We start from the raw sequence: 22,496 nt of genomic DNA on the forward strand, positions 1-22,496 counted from the left end.
CACGGGCCTGACTTTAACTTGGGTGCAGTGTTTCAGTTACAGAGGAAGCTTAAGTGGCTGATACATGTGTGTAGAACTTATTGCGGTACCTCCTTGACCTCTCTTTTATTTTGAATAAAAAGAAGGAAAACAGTAGCAGTGTGGGTTAAATTAAAATGTGGTTTTCCGTTCAGAGAAAATTCAAAGGGCTTTAAAAATGTGTGAGCTGCCACCGCTCCTGACTTCTCACACATCGGCATGAGCTGGGAGAACGTTACGGTGTTGAAGCGATTAACTGCTTCATAGCATTAATACAGCCACACTTATACGGAGCCCTCAAGTCTCTGCGAGGGGCGATTTTACTATCAGTTCCCAACTCAGGACGAGGAAACGGAGACTCAGACAGTCAGCAGCCTGCCAAAGGGCACAAAGCTGCGAAGAGATCACGCAGTATCTGACCCTAGTCTATTGACTCTGAAGTCCAAGCGCTACAGAATTCAAATGATAACCATTCAGAGAAAACACCAGCATCAAATAGGTTCATACTTCACTTTACACTGGCAAAGAAAAGAAAAGAACAAACCAGAAAACAGGCACCAGGTTGATCTTTCCACTGGGGCTGGAATACCCCCTGGTCCAGCCCTGGGACCCCTTCTCTTCTTTATCTGCTTCCACTCCTTCCCGGGCTTTGGGTCCCATCTCTAGCGAGGGCCCCACACAGAGGTTTCCAGCCCTGACTTCGCTAATACCCACTGAGCACCTTCAATGTCCAACAGGCCTCTCAAACTTCACATATTCAACAAGTACTCTTGGTGCCCCCAGACTACTCCACCAGAAGCCTCCCCCACCCAAGATGGTAGCAGTTCTGTCTTCCCAGTAGGCCCGGTCATCCCCCCAAAACAAGTCGTCCTGGACTTCCCTCTTCCTCTTACATGGTTTCTCTCATGTTCATTTCACAAAAAGGCAGTTAACAAAAAACCAGATTTCTTTTTTTTAATTTTTAGGGGGATGAAAGCAATTAGTTTTTTTTTTAATTAATTTTTTAAATGGAGGTACTGGGGATCGAACCTGGGACCTTGTGCATGCTAAGCATGCACTCTACCACTGAGCTATACCCTCCCCTCAACAAACGTATTTCTCATATGATTCTTTAAAATAGCAAACTCCACTAGCACAATTGATAATTATCTCGTTTGCATGCAACTCATCATAAGTACCTTTACTAAAGCAGTTGGGTGGGCTTTATCCACCATGTCTACCTACAAACAATGAGGTTCACCTACCACTTTATTTCTATGTGCTATTTCATAAACGCATACATAACACTTCCTATTTCCAAGACGTTGATCTCAGAGTGCTTTACAACTCATTTAACTAAATAACTCACGTATCCTAAGAACTCAATAAAGTAGGTACAGTTATTATCCCACTTATTTAGACAAGGAAAATGAGGCACAGGGAGGTTAAGTAACGCCCAAAATCACACAATTCAAACCTGGACAGTCTGGCTGCAGAGTCTGCATAAACGACCTGCCCTCATCTGGCTCTCTTATGGCTGGGACTCACATCTGCCAAGTGCCCCGCCAGGACTGGCTGCACAGGAGGGAGGCAGCCAGACGACAGGGGATCAAGCCCCTGGCCCCATGAGCACAGTGCTGTGACCGGCCAAGTCACCTGGCCGAGTCTTATATGTGACAGCAAATGACTCTGACTCCTTGGAGCGGCCTCCGGAAGGCCTGCTCAGGGCTCAGGAACTGAACACCAACCCACAGCCGAGCACGTGAGCTCAGGGACCCCAAGTGCCAGGGACCAAGCAGCTGAAGGAACTGCTGCAGACAAACCCGCTGCCTGCGCCAGTTAGGCTGATGTGAGTGACAGAACTGTGCGGAATTTATGCAAATAGATCCCCATTCCCCAGCTCACTCCCTTGCTGGATGATACTTTATAACAAAAATATTAAGGAGGGAGAGATAGGGAAAAGAAGAGAGGGAAGTATGCTTCAACAGCCCTGCTGATAGTGGGAACTGCCTACCAGAGCAAAAACAAGGGCTGTCTTCCTCCCACCGGGATCTCTGTGGGTGTGGCCAGTGTGGACAGACAGCCCCAGTTAACTCTTCAGAGCACTCTTCCATCTGTTTCCAGATACAGTAGTGACTAAGGGCACAGTTTCTAGAGCCAAGAGATTAGAAGAGGGTTCAAAGCCCAGGTCTACTGCAACCTTTGACAAATTACTCAACTCCAGCCTCTGCTCGCCTGTAAAATGAGGCCCCACTCCTCCCGAACGCACAGAGCTGAGATAGAAATTAAGTGAGATAATATGGAGTAAACTGCCAGCAGAGGACCTGGAAGTAGTAAAACTCAATGAATGATAGCTATTGATAGTGATTTTGATAATTCTATAAAAAAAAGTTTTACATACCTTTCAACTGCTCAGTCTGAGGTGGAGGGAGATGTAGGGACAAGAAGTAATGTCAAAAAAAATTAATACTTTATGTTTGGCAAAGATACAAGTAAAACTGGGTTCACACAACAGACAACATTTAAACAACGTGTAAGTGAATAGGCTATGGAAAACCCCAGCCTCATCCACATAACCACGGGATTATAATTTCTCTCTTTTAAAAACTTGAGTCAGGAAAGACAGACAAACATATTCAGTTTCTAAAGCAGAGAAATAAAATCTGTTTTCATTTAAAGCATCTCACTTTTTTTTTTTTTTAAAGCAATTAGCTAACTTCGAAAGGCAGCCAATGGAGTGATTCCATCATGCTGGTAAGGGTCTGGTGTCTCACTTCAAAGTTCGGGCAGATTGAAAGCCACTGATAGTCCTGCTCTACTAGTTGGCATTTGGCATGAAAAGTGCTGAGGCTGCCATTTCATTCAGATGGTGTGTTTGCACAGACCTACAGCACTGAAATGGTACTTTCTTTCAGTGAGAGCCAGGGTTAAGCCTGAAAGGGAAGGGTGTAATTATCTCATGCCCAAATTAAAATTAATGAGGACATTTGGGGTTACAGTTGAGGGCCTCCATGGGATACAATAATAGATGGAGAAAATCCTAACTAGATGTCAAGGGCCCAAGTTCTGAGGGCCACTAGCCCTATGGAGATCGGCGGAGTAACCAAAGCTGGGCACCACCAATGTGAGGGAGGTGGCATCAGGACACGCAGAAGTGCCAGGGGGCTCCTGCATGACTTTAAACAAATCACTTGACCTTCCCAAGTCATTCTGCAAGTGGAGAGAGACCAACTGCCTGCCAGCCTGACAGAGTTTATGATCGGATTAGATTGTATTTATAAAGAGGTTTGTCATCCTTCACTCCAAAGTGCTTTCCTATTAATAAAATGAAATGTTAGGAAGGTCAAATTAGAGGCCAATGTTACTCATCTTTTAATGAATCACGGAGTGGCTTCATTTGTCGGGAGGTGATGCAAGCAACGCAAACCATCAGAGTGTTCAGATTAGATGGTAGGGTGGTGGTCAGGAAAGGCAGACTGCAGAGAAACTCGGGCTTCCCTGCTCCTCTCTTACTTGACCCCTTGACTCCAGACACAAAAGCCAAGTCACAGACCTAAACAAGCCTGTGCTGACCATCAGAGCCACAGTTCACTCAGGTCCATCCACTCCCTAAAACCCGAGGCTCCCACTTAAATCCCACTTCTACCTCCGTTCCAGTGCGACTGCTCCTCCCTGAGCCTTCCCAGCCCAGGACAACCTCAGAAAGATTCCACCTCTGCGTTCACAGCACACGGTGCTCCTTTGATTATATGCCTACTCTCTGCCTCACTATTATGGAACTATTATCAATTTTGCATGAATATTATGCCCTTTCTCTCTCAGGTTAGAGGCCGTGTCAGAGGACAAAGTATTACACTTTTCTGGATTCCTCGTAACATCTTCCTTATAGCTTTGCACCCACAAGATGCTCGATGCCGCTCACGTGAAGTCACCTTCCAAAGATTTTACTGGGCCTTCAGCAACCTGAAAAGTAGCCTCACACTCCTCACTGTGACTAAATATCGTAAGGAACACTGACCATCTCCTGCCTGGTAGTGAGACCACGCAGAGCAGGCAAGCCTGGGTTAGTAGGAGGCTAGCTGGACTGACAGAGATGTATACACGAGCAAAAAATTCAAGGGACTTTGAGTTTTCAATCCTGCCCTTCTATTATCTGTCTATAGAATTTGGGCTGTTTCTTTGACAGTTATATTTCAGAAAGACAGCAATAGCACTCGAAAGCTACCACCTGAAATTGCTAGACATGGAGAAACATCTCTGTGATATATACCATAGCATTTATTCAGTATAAACATACAGAGAGCATACTATTTATCTAGTTATTTAATACGTACATTTCTTAAATATCAGATTTCTGGATTAATGCTATCCAACAGCGAACGGTAACACTTCCTAAAGAATATGTTCAGTGTTTTAAATCCCTCCTGGCTAGTTTAAGTGCCCCTTTCCTCACTGGCTCTCCCTCATGTCTAGGGTTTTGTTTGCTACATCTTTTGAAACTTTAGACCAAGTTTCCTGGAGACCAGAGGTTAAGGGAACTGTGGGAGTTTGCTGTAGAGTTGACCAAGGGACGGAGCACTAAGGCCAACCCTTCAGGAGGAGGGGAAAGAGCTGGCTTTCCAAAATTACCTGGACAGAGAAACAGACAAGAGTTAACCAACAGAGTTGGCCTCAGGCCTCCTGGACAGAGGTTATGGTTCCAAGCTTTCACATCTCCCTCTGCAGGTACCCAGAATCCTAGGGGATTCTCCTGTCTTCAAGAGCACAACTTTAAGGTGTCATTTGTTTGTCAAATCTCTATTAGGAAAAGGATCTTGTCAAATCTCACTCATTTCATTTCATAGCTTAGGTCCACCATGACATTTCTTACTTAATACAAATTTAACATGCATAGAATTTCCAGTTTATTCAACACCCCAATGGACCATTTTACACTCATGCCATGCCACCCTGAAACAAATACTGTCATATGCTAGCCAGCACTTAAAATGTTGACCCTGGAAGTATTTCATGCATTTGCATGGTGCCTGTTGGGCAGGCATATCACTCATTATCTAGATCCTGGTAGAGTTCAAACTTCTGCTGCATCCAGGATGGGGAAAAATGCAGTGAAAAGAAAACAGACCCTCACTATGTTTTATTTTATGTGTCATGTTGTACATGCCAACATATTTTCTCCTTAACGTCCATTCTTGGAATGCTCTCTCATGATAGGAGCAGTGAGTCACAGCTAAGGGAGTTGTCACAACTTGCTCCAACCATTAGTAAGAAGCCAAACCATGGATGACCTTGGGTTCTCAGGGGGTTATTTATCTTGGTTGGGGGTTGATCACAATTTGCATGATCATATGGTTCAGATGTTTATTTATGAAGGTGACCTCAAGAGAAGTGAGCAATGTCTTGGTCTGACTATTTTAAAATTCAGCCAGATGTCCACCCAGTGAGCAAACCCAGCTTCAGAAGAAATTAAAACTAGGATGACAAGAAGTGTGATGGATCAGGATTGGAAATACATTGACAAACTGAGTACAAAGTCTAGAACCAGGCAAAGGAGCGTGTGCTCATTGATGGGACAGGGAGCCCTCATCACCTCTTGCCTGTGGTCTCACCTACTTCAGTCTCCCTGCACTGCTCCTAGAGATGTGTGCCCAGCCTGAAAATTTGATCCTATCAAACCCCAACTTAAAACCCTTGAGTGGCTGCTCCTTGCCCAGAGGATAAAGTCCCAAACCCCTGGCACACAACCCAGGGCCCTGCCTCACCTGCCTCTGGGACCCCGCCCTGGCCTTGTTTCCTCTTGCACTTTCCCTCCTAATCGAATACACCTGTCTGCAGGAGGCTTGTCCTTCACCGTACCACTGACATCAGCTTTGGCCAGGTGTCTTACTTTGCCAACAACATGAGAGCTGAAGCAATATCTGCTACTTCAAAGCAGACGTTCAGGGCCATAATAGTTTTGTTCTGTCATGTTCTCTTTTTTTCCCTTTCCCATAAACAAGATTAGTATTGTCCCAGAGAGAGGCTATTTCTTAAGTCTTGATGGATCCCAAAATCAAGACAGATGAGGAGAAGAACCTGACCTATGCTGGATGCTCACCAGACATGAGAAATAAACCTTGGTGGTTGTAAGCCACTGAGATTTACTTGGCCTAGGATGATTATTACACTGCTTTTGATCTCCCATATCGTCTCTGTTTGAACTTCTCCCCTCTGCTCTGCTCTTCCTTCCAATCCCACCTGAACGCCATCAACACAAGAGAACTGCTCATCGGTCTACACTCAGCTCAGATGTATCCCCTCAATCAAGTCTTTTTTTCCTTCCCAGGTATGAGTGATCACTCTCACCTTGTGGACCTCCTCTGTATGCTACGGGTCTACAACTACATCCCTGGAATGGTGCTGGGGGCTTTCTATTCATTAGCATCATCCTTAGAACAAATCCTCTAAAACAAAAATTTTTTTGGAATCTTCATTTTACAACGTGAGACACTTTGAGAAAAGCAAAGCAACTTGTCCAAGTCTCCTGGCCACAGAGATCGAGTTCTCACCAGGTGTGGGTCTGGCTGTGAACTCAGCAATCTCTCTCCTGCCCCACATGCCTCTCTTCCTCCTCCAGCACAGAGCTTCAGATCCTCCCACTCCGGTGCAGAGAGTAAGTCTCCTTACCAACAACTGAAAGGGCTGGTGAATTAATTTGACACTTGAAAGATTTGCATCTGGAAGTGGGCTTCTTACCCTCTGAGAAGATAATCACTTTCTCTAAGTGGATGTATTTATTCTAAGGCTCCTGGCAAGTGTACTGGAGACCCTTGGAGAATTAGGGCATTTCGTTTGTGCCCTGTCCCCAGGTCCCAGGCTCTGGGGGTAACGTGCAGGAAAACACAGGCAGAGTCCCACTAACATCCCCCTAGAGAATCTTTGGGAAGGTCCTGTTTGGTTTGTCAGAGGGTAAGAAGCAAGTAGCAGAGGGCTGAGAACTCCAAGCAAGTCTGGTACATATTTGACATTTTAGGTTTTAAAAAGATAAATTAATGGGGTGAAACACTGATTTCACCCTTCAAATTAAACAAGGAAAGTGACACAGTGGCAAAGAATTGAACCAGACCACCCAGGTCAGAAACAGGGAAAAAAAATCACATGAAGTGGGAACTGCAATTTGGGGTTTCTGTGAGCTGCTGGCATGTTGTTGTGTGGTTGGGCCTTTGTTTGTTTTCTTCTCTTCTCTCTCTCTCCCTTTTTTAAAACTTCACTTATTTGTTTAAGGGAGGAGTAGGAAGTATAAGAACCTTCAAATTTCCTCCCTAAATCAGCCACACTAACGACAGATTCAACAAAGTACCATGATATTCTTTCCACATAGCATTCATACCAATTTTTTCAAGGGTTACAAAGGTTTTCTCAGTTACTAGTTGGAATCCATTTATCTCTCTCATCATTCCAATGAAGCAGGTTTCTTTTTTAATACCTCAAAGGATATATTACCTTCAAATGATACTATCAGTAACATTAATAACAGTATTTTCCCCTTAAAGTGTAAAAAGCTGTTCGGAGATCCAAATAGTTACTAGGCCAGTTTGGACACGTCTGATTTACTCTTTATAAGACCATCCACCCCGCATATTAAATAGTAAGAACCAGCATGTATTGAGTACTTAGCGCTGTCCTCTGTGTTTTTCAGCATTGGCTCATTTAATCCTCAAAACAAAGCTATTAGGCAGGTAAAAAGCATTGTCGTCACTACAGATTAGAAGAGTGAGGCAGAGAGAGCATGAAGGACCTGCCTAAGAGAAAGCAAGAGACAGGCAGAGGACACTTACTAGCCGCACAAGACCACAATTAATGATTCACTTACAGCCCTCGGGCAGCTCCTTTTAGTAGCGGCTGCAACACACACACACACACACACACACAGTAGCGGCTGCAACACACACACACACACACACACACACACACACACACACACACACACACACACACACACACACACACACACACACTCTCTCTCTCTCTCTCTCTCTCTCTCTCTCTCTCTCTCTCTCTCTCTCTCTTCATCTCAGCGAGAGGCGGGTGTCCGGCAAATTGCTTGGCAACGCGCAGAGGAAACTCCATCCAAAGCCCAGGTCCGCCGGGTCTAGGCCGTCTCTGGGCGCTGTCCAGCGGGCAGCGCGCCTGAGAGCAGGCTGGGGTCCTGTCTCCGGACACCCCGACGGCGGGGCAGAACGCCAGAGCCGGGATTTCAGGCGTGGGGGGTGGGGGAGAAAAGCACCATCCGCAGAGACACCTGTTGTCGCCTCACCATTCGGGCCAATGAAGGCGTCGCGGGAACCCAGATCTCGGGGAAGACACCCACTGGCAGTGCCTGCGTGTGGGTGCGGGGGTCTCAGGTGTCCTGTCCTCCCCGACTCCACCTCCGCCCGCCTCAGGCGGACTCACCTCACTCCCTCTCACCCCTGGACGCCGACGGCTGGTTGAAACCCGTCTCCCGGGGGCCCCACCGAGGCAGGCGCGGGGGCGCTAGGGGCTCGGGCAGCACCCGCGGCGCTAGGACCTCGCGGCCAGCCCGCCCCCCGCCCGCTCCACCTGCGGGGCCCCTCTCCTCGGGCTTGCTCGCTCTCCCCCTGCGGGGCGCGGGCGCGGTTACCTGCGACGCCGCCCGCAGGGTCCTGAGTGTCGGCCGGAAGGTCGCCGCGGCAGAGTCCGCAGAGCTGTCTCGGAGCTCCCCGTCCGCCCCGCTGTTCTAGCCGCGCTCCCTACTGGCAGACCCGCCGCCGGCTCCGACTCGGAGCTCGCTCTGCGCCCGCCGGCTCCGGGCGCCGCTCCCGCAGCCCCTGATTGGCTGCAGCGAGCGCCCGAGACGCGCCCTGATTGGGCATCCGGAGCCTGGGCGTGGGGCGGGCCCGGCGCCGCCCGGACCTGCTCTCCGCGACCCAGGCACCGCAGCCTCGCGTCCTCACTGCACCCCGAGGCTCCCATCCAGACGCTGAAACCGGGATCCTGCCCCTCCGAGCGAGTGGAATCCAGGCACCGGGAGGAACGGAAAGCACCGCTGAGAGTAGCACGGGGGTGGCGGGGAGTGGGGATCGCCTTGGAGTCTTTCCCACACCCCGTGCCAAGGCTGGACGTTGGGGATCATTGCTTCTCCCGTCTCACTCCTAATGGAGTTTTGACTTCATGTTCATTTAATACTTTTACTATAAAAAGGGCGTAGGACACAGGGCAGTGGCTTGTAAATAGTGAGCGCCAAATTGTGTTGGGGACTCAGATCGTACTTGACACAACCTCTGTGTGGTCCAACCAGAGCCTGCAATGGGTAAGCGACTTGTCCAAGGTCCTAATCACTCTGTCAACTTATTAAGAAAGAGAAAGACGGTGAGATCTTCCTTTACAAGGAACTTAATGCCTAGCTAGGGAGATGAGGCAGAAAGAAGGAGGAGGAGGAGGAGGAGGAGGAGGAGGAGGAGGAGAAGAAGAAGAAGAAGAACAACAACAACAACAACAACAACAACAACAACTCTAACGTTTCCATGGCACATATTATTTGCCAGCCTCTTTCCCAAGTACTTTACACATATTTAGAAACACTGGAAACAGCTGTCATAAGGATGTACGCATGTCCCGTGTGGACAAGTGATATCAGCTCTAGTATTGGGAGGTTTTCATTTGGAAGATATACTCAGTCACTCCACACTGAGATGGAGAGGCACAAGTTAGAATGGAGAGGGACTATCGGGAATTAAAATTGTTCCCATCTTCCATTTCTTCTCCCATAGTCTTTGTTCCTCGCAACATATTTTCCCACCTGCAATGAACCTTTCTAGAGAATAAAAATGATCACTATAAATCAGGGTGCCCTCAGAACGTTTTTCTACCACTCATAAAAGGACCCTCCCCAAAACACCCAGATAGACAATGAGTAGAAACAAACAGTACAGTTTATATTTTAGGACCTTTGACTTTGGTTGCAGTAATGTCTTCCTGAAAGCAAATATGTAACCATTTTCCTACAGGTTTTTCCCTCTAGTTCTATTCTCCTATGTTGACAGAACTCTTGAGTGAGAAATTTAGTTGGGAAGGGAAATAAAGACTAGTGAAAACCAACTTGACCTACTGTAAACATCCTGATTTTTGCCCTAAAGTGAGTTTAAAGTCATTTATTTTGAGGAGCCCCAGACTCTGGGAGAAAATTAGCTCAGTTTCCCCAGTTTTTATCAATGGACAATCAATTCACTTTATATAGGAAAGATGTACTGGGCATAGATGGGGCCTCACCTGGTAAAAACATGTGGGCACAACAGACTGTATGAGGAAGTTTCTTTCACCAACATCTGTCTCCAAGCATCACAATCCCATCATACCAGTTGCTCACTTTCCATGGCTGCGGCTTTTGCCCAAGCAGAAGTTCAATTTGGATTGGTCATACTCTCACCCCAAAGAAGGACAGCTACTTCAGCCAGAAAACTAGGCTGACCCACAAAGATTACTTAAACTGATCAAACCTGGTCACATCACACTAAACTCAGCCCTCTGAAAGGATAAATGAGAGAAGAATCTGGATCCCACCACATTCAATCTGGAATCTTCCTATGGGCAGGAACTGTTTCTGTTGTATGCCCATCTATGCCTTGTTTCATCTAGGAAAATGCTTTACTTAGTTCTATTTCCTGTGTTGCATTTCTTCTCTGGCAACCTCTACTTAGCACTTAAGACTCAACTAAAATATCCCTTCCTCCCCGAGCTTTCACTAACTCTCCCAGGCAAAGGTAGTGACCCCCCGACCTGTGTTACGTTCTCATTTCAGCATTCTAGTTTACATGGCCATCCATCCAGTAGGAAGTGGTAGATATTCAACAAAAATGAACTGATTGACTAAAATCCCTGACTGGTTAATTGGGTGGCATTAAGGAGACTGGGGCCACACCCCTATTCTGGTCAACAGGCAATTCTCCGGTTTCAAACTGGATGGACATGTGGTATGGGTCAAAGTGATCATTCATCCAACCCAACAATGAATAGGGAGTTCCTGTTTGTCAAGCACTATCAGGTAAAGAAAAGAATAATCTCTCTTAATGTTTGCAAGATAAAATGGTACAGCTGATTAGAAAACAGTTTGGCAGTTCTCAAAAAGTTAAACATTGATTATCATATGACCATATGTTCCACTCCTAAATAAATATGTATTTATTCAAGAGAATTTAAAACATATGTGCACAAAAAAACGTGTACACAAATGTTCACAGCAGCCTAATTAGCTGAAAGGTGCAAACACCCCAAATGTCTGTCAACTGTTGAATGGACAAACAAAATGTAGTATATCCTTATGATGGAATATTATACAGCTATCAAAAGGAATGAATACTGATACATGCTACAATATGGGTGAACCTTGGAAACATTATGCTAGGATAAAGAGGCCAGACATTACACAAAAGGCCACATATTGTATGATTCCATTCAGATGAGATTTCCAGCATAGGGAAATTTATAGAGACACAAAGCAGATTAGTGGTTGCCAATAGAGTGGGGGAAAGAGAAATGGAGAGTGACTGCTTAATGGATCTGGGGTTTCCTTTTGTGGTGATGAAAATGTTCTGGAATCAGATACTGGTTACGGTTGCACAACTTTATGAAGATACTAAAAACCACTGAATTGTTTGAGGGGGAAATAAAGTCCACAGCATGCATTCTGAGAATGTAGAAACTGTCAATGAAGGAAATGTCAGTTAAGTCCCAAAATGCAGTAGCTAAAACTATAAAAGTGTGGAGAAACAGAAAAGCCTGTAAAAAACAGTTAGCAGTCAGCTGAGCTTCCCATCATGCTCCAGCTTTCAACAACCGGGAGGAGATTTACTCCTTTGATCTGCTTTGTCCAATTGAACATTCGATGATAATGAACATGTGCTCTATCTGAGCTATTTATTACGGAAGCCACGAGGCACATGTGGCTATTGGGTACTTTAAATGTGGTTAGTACAACTGAAGAATTGAATTTTAAATTGTATTTAAATAGCTACATGCGGCTAGTGGCTACTTTACTGGCAGGGGACCTTTTGCTGGTTTGGAGAACTAGAGCCATCTTCACTGGTAGTTTGGAACACTACTGGAGGGCATGGGAGTGGGAGAGACTTGGTCTTTATGACCCACAGTGCATATACACACAGCCCAGCTCAACCCTGCGTCCACTAGAAATCCTTCAATAAGATCTCACTGCTCCCACCCTTCTCTTCTCTATGAGCTTGTAATGAACTTCAGTCAATAATACAGTGTTTAGTTTTGTCTTTATAAAGGTGCTTTCATTCCACAAATACTTATGGACCAAGAACTATGTGGAATTCTGGGAAAAGAAAGGATTGTGGACAATGTCAGTCAAATTCCAAAGGGTTGATCTTGACAAGGCTGAGAGGGACAAGGGACATAAGAACTCCCTTCCAAGGATCTGATTCCTTCTCTCCTTTCCTCTAGCATCTCCCATTTACATGCTTCCAAGGGGGAATCTTGTTATTAGGATGCTGAAGTGATATTGAAGCATCTTTATTTAGATTTCTTGTTTCCCACTCAAGCCTTTTAATATCCTTAACTCCTTGAAGACACCTTCTAATTCATGTTGCTCTTTCCCTTTTGTGAATATTCATTGAACTTGAAATCAGTAGACCATAATGACTTTCTAAGTATTCTTCTGTAATGTAGTGTCTCCACAGCAAGATTCATTTGTTACACAAATGTTTATTGAACTTCTCCTTATTTTTGTGCCAGAAAAGTCCTAGGGGCCAAGGATAAAAAGACAGGGTCACTGGGTAGCTTAGAGCTCAGTGAAAAGGCATACAATGAAATTGTTCTACAGTGTTTGGCTTAGACATATGAAAAGGTTCACTGAAAACAGAGGGCAAGGAGCAGATGACTGAATGTGGAGAAATCAGGGAAGGCTTCTCAGAGGAGGTGACATTTGAGCTGAAGGAACTTAAAAGATGAAGAAGAGGTTTCAAAACATTTTTTAAAATGTAAGATGTTATTTTATTTTTTCTTTATTTTTTTTATTGTGGTATAATTGAAATACAACATTATAAATTAGTGTACAACATAATGATCTTACATTTGTATCTATTATGAAATGATAATCATATTTTTAGGTTAAGATGCTTTTTCTTTTAATTTAAAACTTTAAAAAAATTTTAATTCATTTATACTACCCACCTTCCAAAATTGGATTTGAAGCATTATTTCAGGAGAAGCTTTGGGGACCAATGTTTGAAAGAATGCCTTAACATCAAAATCTGACTCAACATCTGTGACAAGAGTTTGCATTGCTAACAAGGGTATTAACTGGACAGTCACTCTTGCTGCCCTCCAGGCTTATTCCCAAGAGCAAGATAAAATAAATATAAGGTTCTCTGACCTCAAGGAGTTTAAAATGTCTCCTCTGTACTATTCCAATATCCTTCCTTCTGGTCTCTTCAGTTTAATCTTATTTTCTTCTATTCCAGTGTACTCCAAATTTCAGCCATCTGTGCCCCACTGTTTGTCACCATTCTTGCCAATGATACATGATTCTCCAAGTATCATCTGCACTCTTACATACTTAACCGTTTCTTTATTTTTTTTTTAATATTTTTAATGTTTCATTTTATTTATTTATTTTTGTTTTGTTTTGTGGGGGAGATAATTAGGTTTATTTATTCATCTATTTTATTTTAGTGGAGGTACTGGGGATTGAACCCAGGACCTCATGCATGCTAAACATGCTCTATACCACTGAGCTATACCCTCCCAGCTGTTTCTTTAAATTCTAAAATCTCATTTTGCTCGACTTTATTGAAAGGGAATTTTTATATCATTATTATCAATGAAAAAACAGTATCACTTGCCATAAATAGAATGTTAATGACAAAAACCATTCAATGAAAATAAAACCATGTTATCTAATCTTAGCTGGAAATTGTTGGCTGCTACAAGTTCTGAGCTTGAGGCCCTGCTCTTTCTTTGCTAAAAAGGAAAAGTATTAAGACTTAGAGGGCTGTTAAAGACACACTGGCATCACACCGATCATTTCTCCTTGGGTAAATCAGACTGAAAGAGAATTGAAAAAAGAATAACTCTCTCACTATGTGAGCCAATGGAATTCAATACCCCTCTTGCACGCCTCTTAAAACCAGCGCCTGCATCAGGTAAAGTCAGTTCACCCTGGGTACCACATGTTCATATACACTGCTCTGGTCCATCCCTCTCACAGCTGTCAGAACGACTTAACATGTGGATGTTATCATTTCTCTCTCCTACCCAAAATGCCTCAATGGCTCTTCATTACCAGGTCTCCTCTTGAACTGTAGGTTCTAATCACTGCATTCTTAAATGTGATCTCTTTCAGGGTCAATCACAACCCCACCTGCCACATGCCACCACCTGGGGCGAGGACAGGATGGACGAGAAGAGCAATCCATTCTCACAAGGAATGTCCATCCTTCATCCATACAGCTTAAGACTGATCAGGGAGAGCACAATGTCACCACATTGATTAGAGGCAAGAGGGGACATCAACAAGAAAAACCTGTGGGCATTGTGGAGCAATGGGCTGGAACATCAAGGGAGGAAATAGGTGTGACCACCCCGGAGGACCAGTGGGGAAGCCATGGAGAGGAGGGGGTAATTGCCCTGGGTGCCAGCATGGAGAAGAGAATGCCTCAGGTAGACCAGAGGCAGCACAATCGTTGGGATATTGCCAGTCAAGACCAATGCATGGGCCCTTGCATGCAGCTCAAGCCAAAATTCGGTGGTGAACTGTCAGTATCCCAGAGCCCTGAACTTACCCTGCGTATGATTTGAGTGAGTCATCCCAAATCAGCGTGCCTGCACCATTCTGGCAACCCATCTTGTGAGATCCTGGAAGAGAAATAGCAAGACAATCCATGCTCCAGGCCAGCCCCCAGGATGGAGGAGCCAGCTACAGGGCACCAAAGATCCCAGAGGCATGAATCGAGGAGATCCTGGGACTCTGATAAATTCCATGTGTGGGTAGAAGGTCCAAGAGTGCTTTGAAGGGGAGAAATGGGAACAGGTGGGGAGCAGCACACCGGGGGCCCGACCTAGGCAGGCTCAGGGCACCCCACCCAGACAACACTTTCAGCCCCACCAGTCTCAGGCGTAAAAAATGGTAATTGTGAGGAAAGATTTCCAAAACAAAAGACCCTGGGGCCCAGAGCCTGGGCTGGCACCCCATTTGCCTCGTCTATGGACCATACTGCAGTAATACACCTCTTCCACCTTTGAGGCTGGAAAAGTCATATATGGACTAGTTCCTCCAGCCTCTCTTGCAGCTCGGATGCCCATGTGACTTAGTTCTAGCCAATGAGAAATGAGAGGAGTTTACCAGATGGGGAGAAGGGGTGTCTGAGGAAGAGTTTCCTCTCTAATATAAATGAAAGCCTCTTTCCCAGTCCAGTCTACTTTCTCCCTTTTGTAAATATGCTCTTCTGAAGATGGGATACCTACAGCTGTGGCAACCACCTTGCGTTTACAAGGTAGCAAGCCCAAAAGAAAGTCGACAAGCCAAGGACGGGAGAACAGAAGGAAGGAGCTAGGGTCCTTTTGCTGCCAGGGAGCATCATATTTTGGCGCTTCCCAGACCTGGTTGGAAGACGTATTATTCCACCTTGATCAGGTGGCTGAGATTCAAATGAGATTATACACCTACGAATCCTTCATGATCCACACAGTTGTACAGAGATATTGCTTATTTTTATTAGTTTCATTTGACAGGAAAGCTAAAAAGGGGGAAAGTTAAATGATGCCCCCAAGATAAAGAGGCACCATGGGACTGTTGTTGAGAGGGAGAGCAGATTTCTGACGGCTGGGGATTGACACCCAGCTCTGCCACCTCCTGAGTGTGACCCTGGGCCAGTTCCTGAGCCCCAAGTCCGTATTTATAAAATGAAAATAATACCACACTTATATCAGAGGGTTTGGGGAGCATTAAATGAGGAGGCGCTGATAAAGAATTTAGCCCTGTGCCTGGCACATAGCACGTACTTGACAAGTACTCAGTATTGTTACTACTTTACTCCACAGATATTTGCAGCAGAGCTACAGAGCTCCTGCATCTCAGCCCTGCTCTGCACTAAAAATGAGTTATGAGAAAACATTTTCAATGGGAGATTGCCAGCGGCTACAGTGATGTGTTAGAGTATCTGGCAGTTGCGAGGCAATATAGCAGGTGGACAAGAGCGTAGAGGCTTGGGTCTGAATCCTGGCTCCATCACTTAATAGTTATAATACCCTTGGCAAGTTATTTAGCCTCCCTGTGCCTCAATTTCTTCGTCTCTAAAATGGGTTTTTGTGAGGAGTGGACGCGTTAGTAAAATCAAGTGTTTAGGGTGGTGGCTGGCATACAGTATTAGGAATTATTAGATATTATTACTGTTATTTTGAATTCATTTAAAATTCAAAATAAAGTGTGTTCTTAAAAATTCCAGTTGGCTTTTATTTCAAGGCTATCAGGGGAAAAAGCAGAGACAGGCTCGATGTCTTTGTGCCTTTGTCTATGCTGTTCCCTTTGCCTGAAATCCCTTCCTTTTGGCCCATAAAACCGCAACATGCTCTGCTGCCCCAGGGCCAGGGCTCACTCTCTCTTGCTCCAGTCCCTCAAATGGGACTCATGTCTCCATTTTACTGTGTATTTCCTAGCTTCCTCAATAAGTTTTTCAGTGGAAAGGTGGAATAGGGTAAGGGGGGTGATTTTAAACTCTTGTAGGCTGCAGACACATGCAGAACCGTGGTTCATAGTGGACGCCACATCTCTCTCTCGGAGGATGAAGGGCTTAGCAAAGGACTCAGGGGGATGGGGCCTCTCAACACTAGGAGGGCAAACACAAAGAATAACAATCCAGCCTTCAACAAGAAAGAGCTCTAGCCCCTGGCCATGTCCTCCGGGGTTGGGGAGAAGCCCTGCGGTGGAGTGGGCTGCCAGGGTGGGCTGTGGACCCCGACAGCCTGTCTGTATCCCAGCTCTGTCCTTCAGCTGCTGTCTGACCTTTGAACCAAACATCTCTGAGCCTCCTTTCTCACCTATAAAATGAGGGTAAGACCGGCCCCTAGGGGTAATTTTGATGATGAAATGAGATAATAGTGCAATGCCTGGCCCTTAGAAAATGCTTGATGTTTGTTAAATGAATAAAGAGGGCTATAAAAAAAAAACCCAGGACCATTGCTGGATGAGGCTGTGCTACCCCTGGAAGCACAGCATCGCTTCATGTTGTCCACCGCGTGCCATGACCAGGGTACCATTCCCCACGTCGTCCCGGAGGCCTTCGCCCAATTTCTCATTCTCTCTGTCTGAGGTTGGTCTGCAGTCAAGAAGCACAGGCAGGCGGGGACTTGGCAAACCCCCTTCCCCACACCCTTCTCCTCTCCAGCTGGCACAGAGACGCTCCACATTTGCAGCTTCCATGGCAATTATGAGAACCTACTCCCTTGTATTGTTTTTCTTTTCCTAACGATGGAGCAATCACATGATTGCAACAGGAAAAACAACTCTGGAATCGGACACCGTCTGGACTGAGCCACGGACTTTCTGGTCCCTGGGTCTGGGCCCCTGGAAAGAAAAGATATTCAATGCTGGTGGGATGGAGGATGAGCTGGACAAGAAGTATGGCCAGCACATGCTCATAGCAGGCTGGCCAACCGAGCAGGTTGCATGTCAGGATGAAAAACAGCCCAGTGCTGACAAACTCAGAGCTCACATTCACTGGTGCTAAGGACCAGCTTGCCATAAGCATCATCAAGCTTAATCATCGCAAAAATCAGAGAGGAGCACATCTGATCTTTATTATACCTGAGAATGAGGCTCAGAGAGGTCAAGGAGGTCTCCTGGGGCACACAGGAGTAAGGCGCTCTGCTCCTTTTACAAGCCCCCAGAGCTAGGAGATAAACACACTAGCCCCTGCCTGCAGCAACACTTCCAAACCCTCAAGTGCACACAAATCTCCTGGGATCTTATAGAAATGCAGATTCTGAATCACCAGGTCTGGGACCCAAGACCCTGCATTTCTAGTGAATTTCTCAAGGACGCTGCAGGTCCAGGGATTTTAGCTGCAAGAGAGAGACCGGTGGTCTCCACCTTGGCTGCACAGTGGAATCACCGAGAGCCTTCAGAATGCTGATGCCCAGACTGCATCCTAGGGATTCTGGTTTTGTAGGTCTGGGTTGCAGCCCCCTCAGAGAAATTCTCAACCTCCCCGTGAATGGCTGTGTCACCAGGGCAGAGACCGCTGCTCTGGAGGGAAGTAACAGCTGCAGGCTCCCAAGGACACCAGGCCACCCTGAGCTCCTGTCTCCCAATCACAGAGGCGTCTAGGGCTGGCCTTTGAGGTTGCCCTTGAAGAGGCCTCTCGCAGCAAACTCCCAGCCTAGGAAGAGGACAGAGCCGCCACCTGTTTCCTTGAAATAGTTCGCAGCTGTGCCGGGTGACCTCATGGTGCTGGCTCTGCCACGGGCCAGGCTGCGATCTGGAAAGCCCTTTTCCCAAGTCATTGACTGTAGTCGGCTTCAGGCTCCCCAGGGCAGTGGAGGGAGAAGAGCCGTGGGGCCAGAGGAGCTGCAGGGCCAGGGGAGAGTTGGGCAGGGGCCCCTGGGGAGGGCCTGACCCCTGGGGGGTGGGGGGACCCTGCCCCCAGGGCCTCGTCGCCCTGGCTCTGAGCACAGTTAACAGCCTCAGTCAGCCTCCCTCCCAGACACTTGGGAGCTGATGAAATCACAGGTCCTCCTCCTCCCTTTAAATGATGTGTAAACAAACAAATAGTGAAGTATATGTGTAAAAATGGAAACTCCGTCTTCTCTTCTGCTCACAGGTAGCAGTCCTGGGTCTTGTCCTTTCAAATCTTCTTCTATGCATAATTACGTGTCTTTGTACACACATACACACATACGTCATACTATTTTATAAACAAAAATTATCATGTAATGTTATTCTAAGCACTTTCATGGATATCTTTTCCATAGTTACATTTACATATAAATTATTTTAGTGTCTCTCAAACATCTGGAAATGGAGCCTCTTAGGGCATTTTTTAAAATTTTTATCTTATTGAGCTATAGGCTCTTAGGGCACTTTTTAAACACAGAGATTGACAGGTTTCACCCAAGACTTGCTAAATCAGAATAAGTGCCTCAGGTGGCTCATTTTTTTTTATTAAAAATTTTTAAATTGAGATATATTTTACATGTAACATTTTATTAGTTTTAGGTGTATGATGTCTCGGGTGGTTCTTATGGAAAATGTCTTGCCTTTTAATACTTGTACATGTCTCATATAAGAATGTATAATTTATTAGCCAGATCCCAGTTATTGAACATTCAGGTTTTTTTCAGCTCTTTTCTTCATGCTACAAACAATACTACAAACATAACACACATTGTCCAGGTACCTGTGTGTGTGTTTCCGTAGGGTGGTTTGTGGAAGAGTTAAGTCCCAGGCTTACCTGGAACTTCTTTTCCCCCTAAGCAGGTTCATATTTGAATCATGGAACCTGAAAGCAGGACAGAAATTGAAAACTTACATAGTGAAGACCAGTAATGCCCAATGGAAATACAATGTGAGTCACATACACCATTTTAAATTTTCAGGAGCCAACTGTTTTTTAATAATATATTTTATATAATCTGATTATCAAAAATATTATCATCTCAACATATGTTCAAAAATTATTAATGAGATATTTTACATCTATTTTTCATATTCAGTCTTTGAAAATTAGTATAAATTTGATACTTTACAGTGCACCTCACCTCAGACTGGCCATATTTCAAATGTTTGGTAGTCACATGGGGCAAATGGTTTTGTATTGGACAGTGCAGATCTAAAAGTTTTTCTTTTCTTTTCTTTTTGAATGTCTCTTTTACTTGGGAGATATTTATGGGGGACAAGGAGCAAGCAACTGTGGTTGCTTGTCCCTGGAGGAGCACTTGATATCCATTACTGTTAAGTGCTCACAAAGAAGCTTGGTGGAGAGAGGGGTGAGATTTCTGCAGAGGATTACACTGAATGATACTTTGGGTTAAAGACATTTTCTCTTCAGAACAACTCTTCGAGGAGGGCAAGGTGTGGGTTATTGTGGTACGTGTTATTTCAGTCAGGTTGGTCACTTGCCAAGCCCACACAGCCAGCACACACACAGGCAGAACTGGAATCATGTCTTTCTCTTTAACCCACAGATGTCTCCAAGACAGTCATTCAAAGTCCGCCCTTACATTAGTGGGTCAGGGAGAGCTGGCAACAAATTAAGCAAATTAATAGAAGTCACTTGGTCAATCTAATCTAAGTGGTTTGCTATTTTGTAGATGCTGATCAAAAACATGTGAGCTGGTGGCCCCTTAGTGGAAGTTGGGGTAACTGCAAACTCCTGGTAAATGCATTCGTGGGCCTTCCTAGTTCTTCCACTGAATTTGTATACGAACGTTTGACAATTACACAGAGGTCCTTGAAATTTAAAAAAAAAAAAAAAAGTGGGAAGGGGCTCTTCATACTGAGAAAAATTGGGAATCATTGCAGTAGATTCTTCCATCTCAGACTGTCAGAGGGACACAGGTTCTGCTTCAGATATCTTTTTTAAATTGACATATAACATTATCTGAGTTTCAGGTGTGCAATGATTCAATATTTGTGTATACTGCAAAATGATCACCACAATGGCTCTTTAACATCCATCAGCATACACAGTTACAATTTTTTCTTATGATGAAAAATTTTAAGTTTTTACCCTCCTGAAGCAACTTTCAAATATGCAATACAGTACTGTTAACTATAGTCAGCACGCTGTATATTACATCCCTACGACTTGTTTATTTTATAACTGGACTTTGTACCTTTTGACTCCCTTCACCCATTTCACCCACCCACACTACTCCCACCTCAGGCAACCACCAATCTGTATCTATGAGCTTGTTTTTTGGTTTTGGGGTTTTTTTGTTTTGTTTTGTTTTTAGATTCCACATATAAGGGATATCATAAGGAATTTATCTTTCTCTGACTTACATTCACTAGCATAATGCCCTCAAAATCTATCCAATGTTGTTGCAAATGTCAAGGTTTTATTCTTTTACATGGCTGAATAATATTCCATTGTGTATATATGCCATAATTTTTTGTCCATTTATCCATTGACAGACATAAAGGGTGTCTCCACATCTTGGCTCTTGTAAATAATTCTGCAGTAAACATGGGATGGATATATGTATGTGCATTTTTTTTAAGCATATGTGATTGTAATTGGTTACATCTCAGTTTCTAAGTTTCCTAGTGGGTGTGTTAGTGTTTTTCTTCTCCAGCTAAGTTGTCAGTTCTTCAAGGGGAAAGATTTGAACCCCTAACTGAAGGCTGTGGACATTCAGGACCCTTGAATGAGCATTACTGTTTGCCTAAAAAATATTAAGAGCACATAATAAATCTGGTGTTTTAATGGAATCTATTGATTTTGCCTGCTCAGAATACTTTTCTCTTTCTCCCCCAACCCACACAACCTTAATGAGGCTGTCAATCAAGTGCCCTGTCCTGCCCTGGCTAAGGGGTCAGCCTTGAGATCTGAATCGTCTCCAGCATTTGGGCTAATACTTTCAATTAGCTAGACCATTAGAGCTGTCTGCTTCTTCAGCTTGTGTGATTCTGAGACCCACCCCATATCTTAATGATTAATTCCTTTTTTTTTTATTATTTCCAGGATAAACCTAAAATATAATATATTACATTTTAATTTAATTCTGCTTCAATTTGGAGATTCGAACAAGTTCTCATAAGCATCAAAGGAATGAAGACTTTCACATGTTAAATGTGCAACTAGCTCTTTTTCCCTCGATGGCTAAATGGCAACCGACAACTAATCTGATAAGACATTGTCTTTGGAAAATGTTACACTACAGGCTGGTGATCTCTGAGTGTTGGGGGCACCAGCAAGAGTGGTTCGGTGAGGATATAGAGAGGCCTCTGGTAAAGGAAGTGAAATGGCTTCAAACTCCGTTCAAGCAGGAAGACGAGAAATTCAGCCTCTTGGTGCTGGAACCCCACATCGAATGCCCTTCCATCATTAACCGTGACTGCAGTAGTGACGTGGGGGACTGGTCCTCCATCACCCTCCAACCCCTGCACATCCCCTTCTTATCAGCCCCATGCTCCTGAACCACCACAACCCCCACTCACCCCCACACTCAACAGGAAGGGCCAAACCATTCCTCACCCACAGATCTTCAGATTTCATCCCCATTCTTGGCCACTCTTTCATTGACCAGAGGGAAATCTGGGTCCTTCCACCAAAGCTAAGATGGCAGTGCTGAGTTACGTTTGAAGATCATATCTGCAAGCATTAAGAAATTGAATACTGATGAATTCATGGTGTAAAAACAATACCAGCACAATGTTGTCACCGCTGTTGGCTGCTCACAGCTGCAGACGTGCTACCATTTTCACAGGGCTTCCACGCCCTATGAAAAGAACGCTCGTGATCCTCTGTGGTTTTTTGACTTTT

At 44.8% G+C, this 22,496-nt stretch overlaps 1 protein-coding gene across 3 annotated transcripts in view; it reads right to left on the reverse strand.

Moving 5' to 3' along the window:
• Nucleotides 1-8,751, reverse strand: part of STON2 (stonin 2) — a 139,791-nt gene extending 131,040 nt beyond the window's left edge. For all 3 annotated transcript variants that reach the window (XM_010976393.3, XM_031454138.2, XM_064486167.1), the window contains exon 1: nt 8,639-8,751. The gene's annotated coding sequence lies outside the window, so the exon portion shown is untranslated. The remainder of the gene's footprint in view (nt 1-8,638) is intronic.
• Between the last annotated feature and the right edge of the window lie 13,745 nt (nt 8,752-22,496).

This window comes from Camelus dromedarius, chromosome 5 (assembly GCF_036321535.1).
Source record: "Camelus dromedarius isolate mCamDro1 chromosome 5, mCamDro1.pat, whole genome shotgun sequence".
Classification (NCBI taxonomy): domain Eukaryota; kingdom Metazoa; phylum Chordata; class Mammalia; order Artiodactyla; family Camelidae; genus Camelus; species Camelus dromedarius.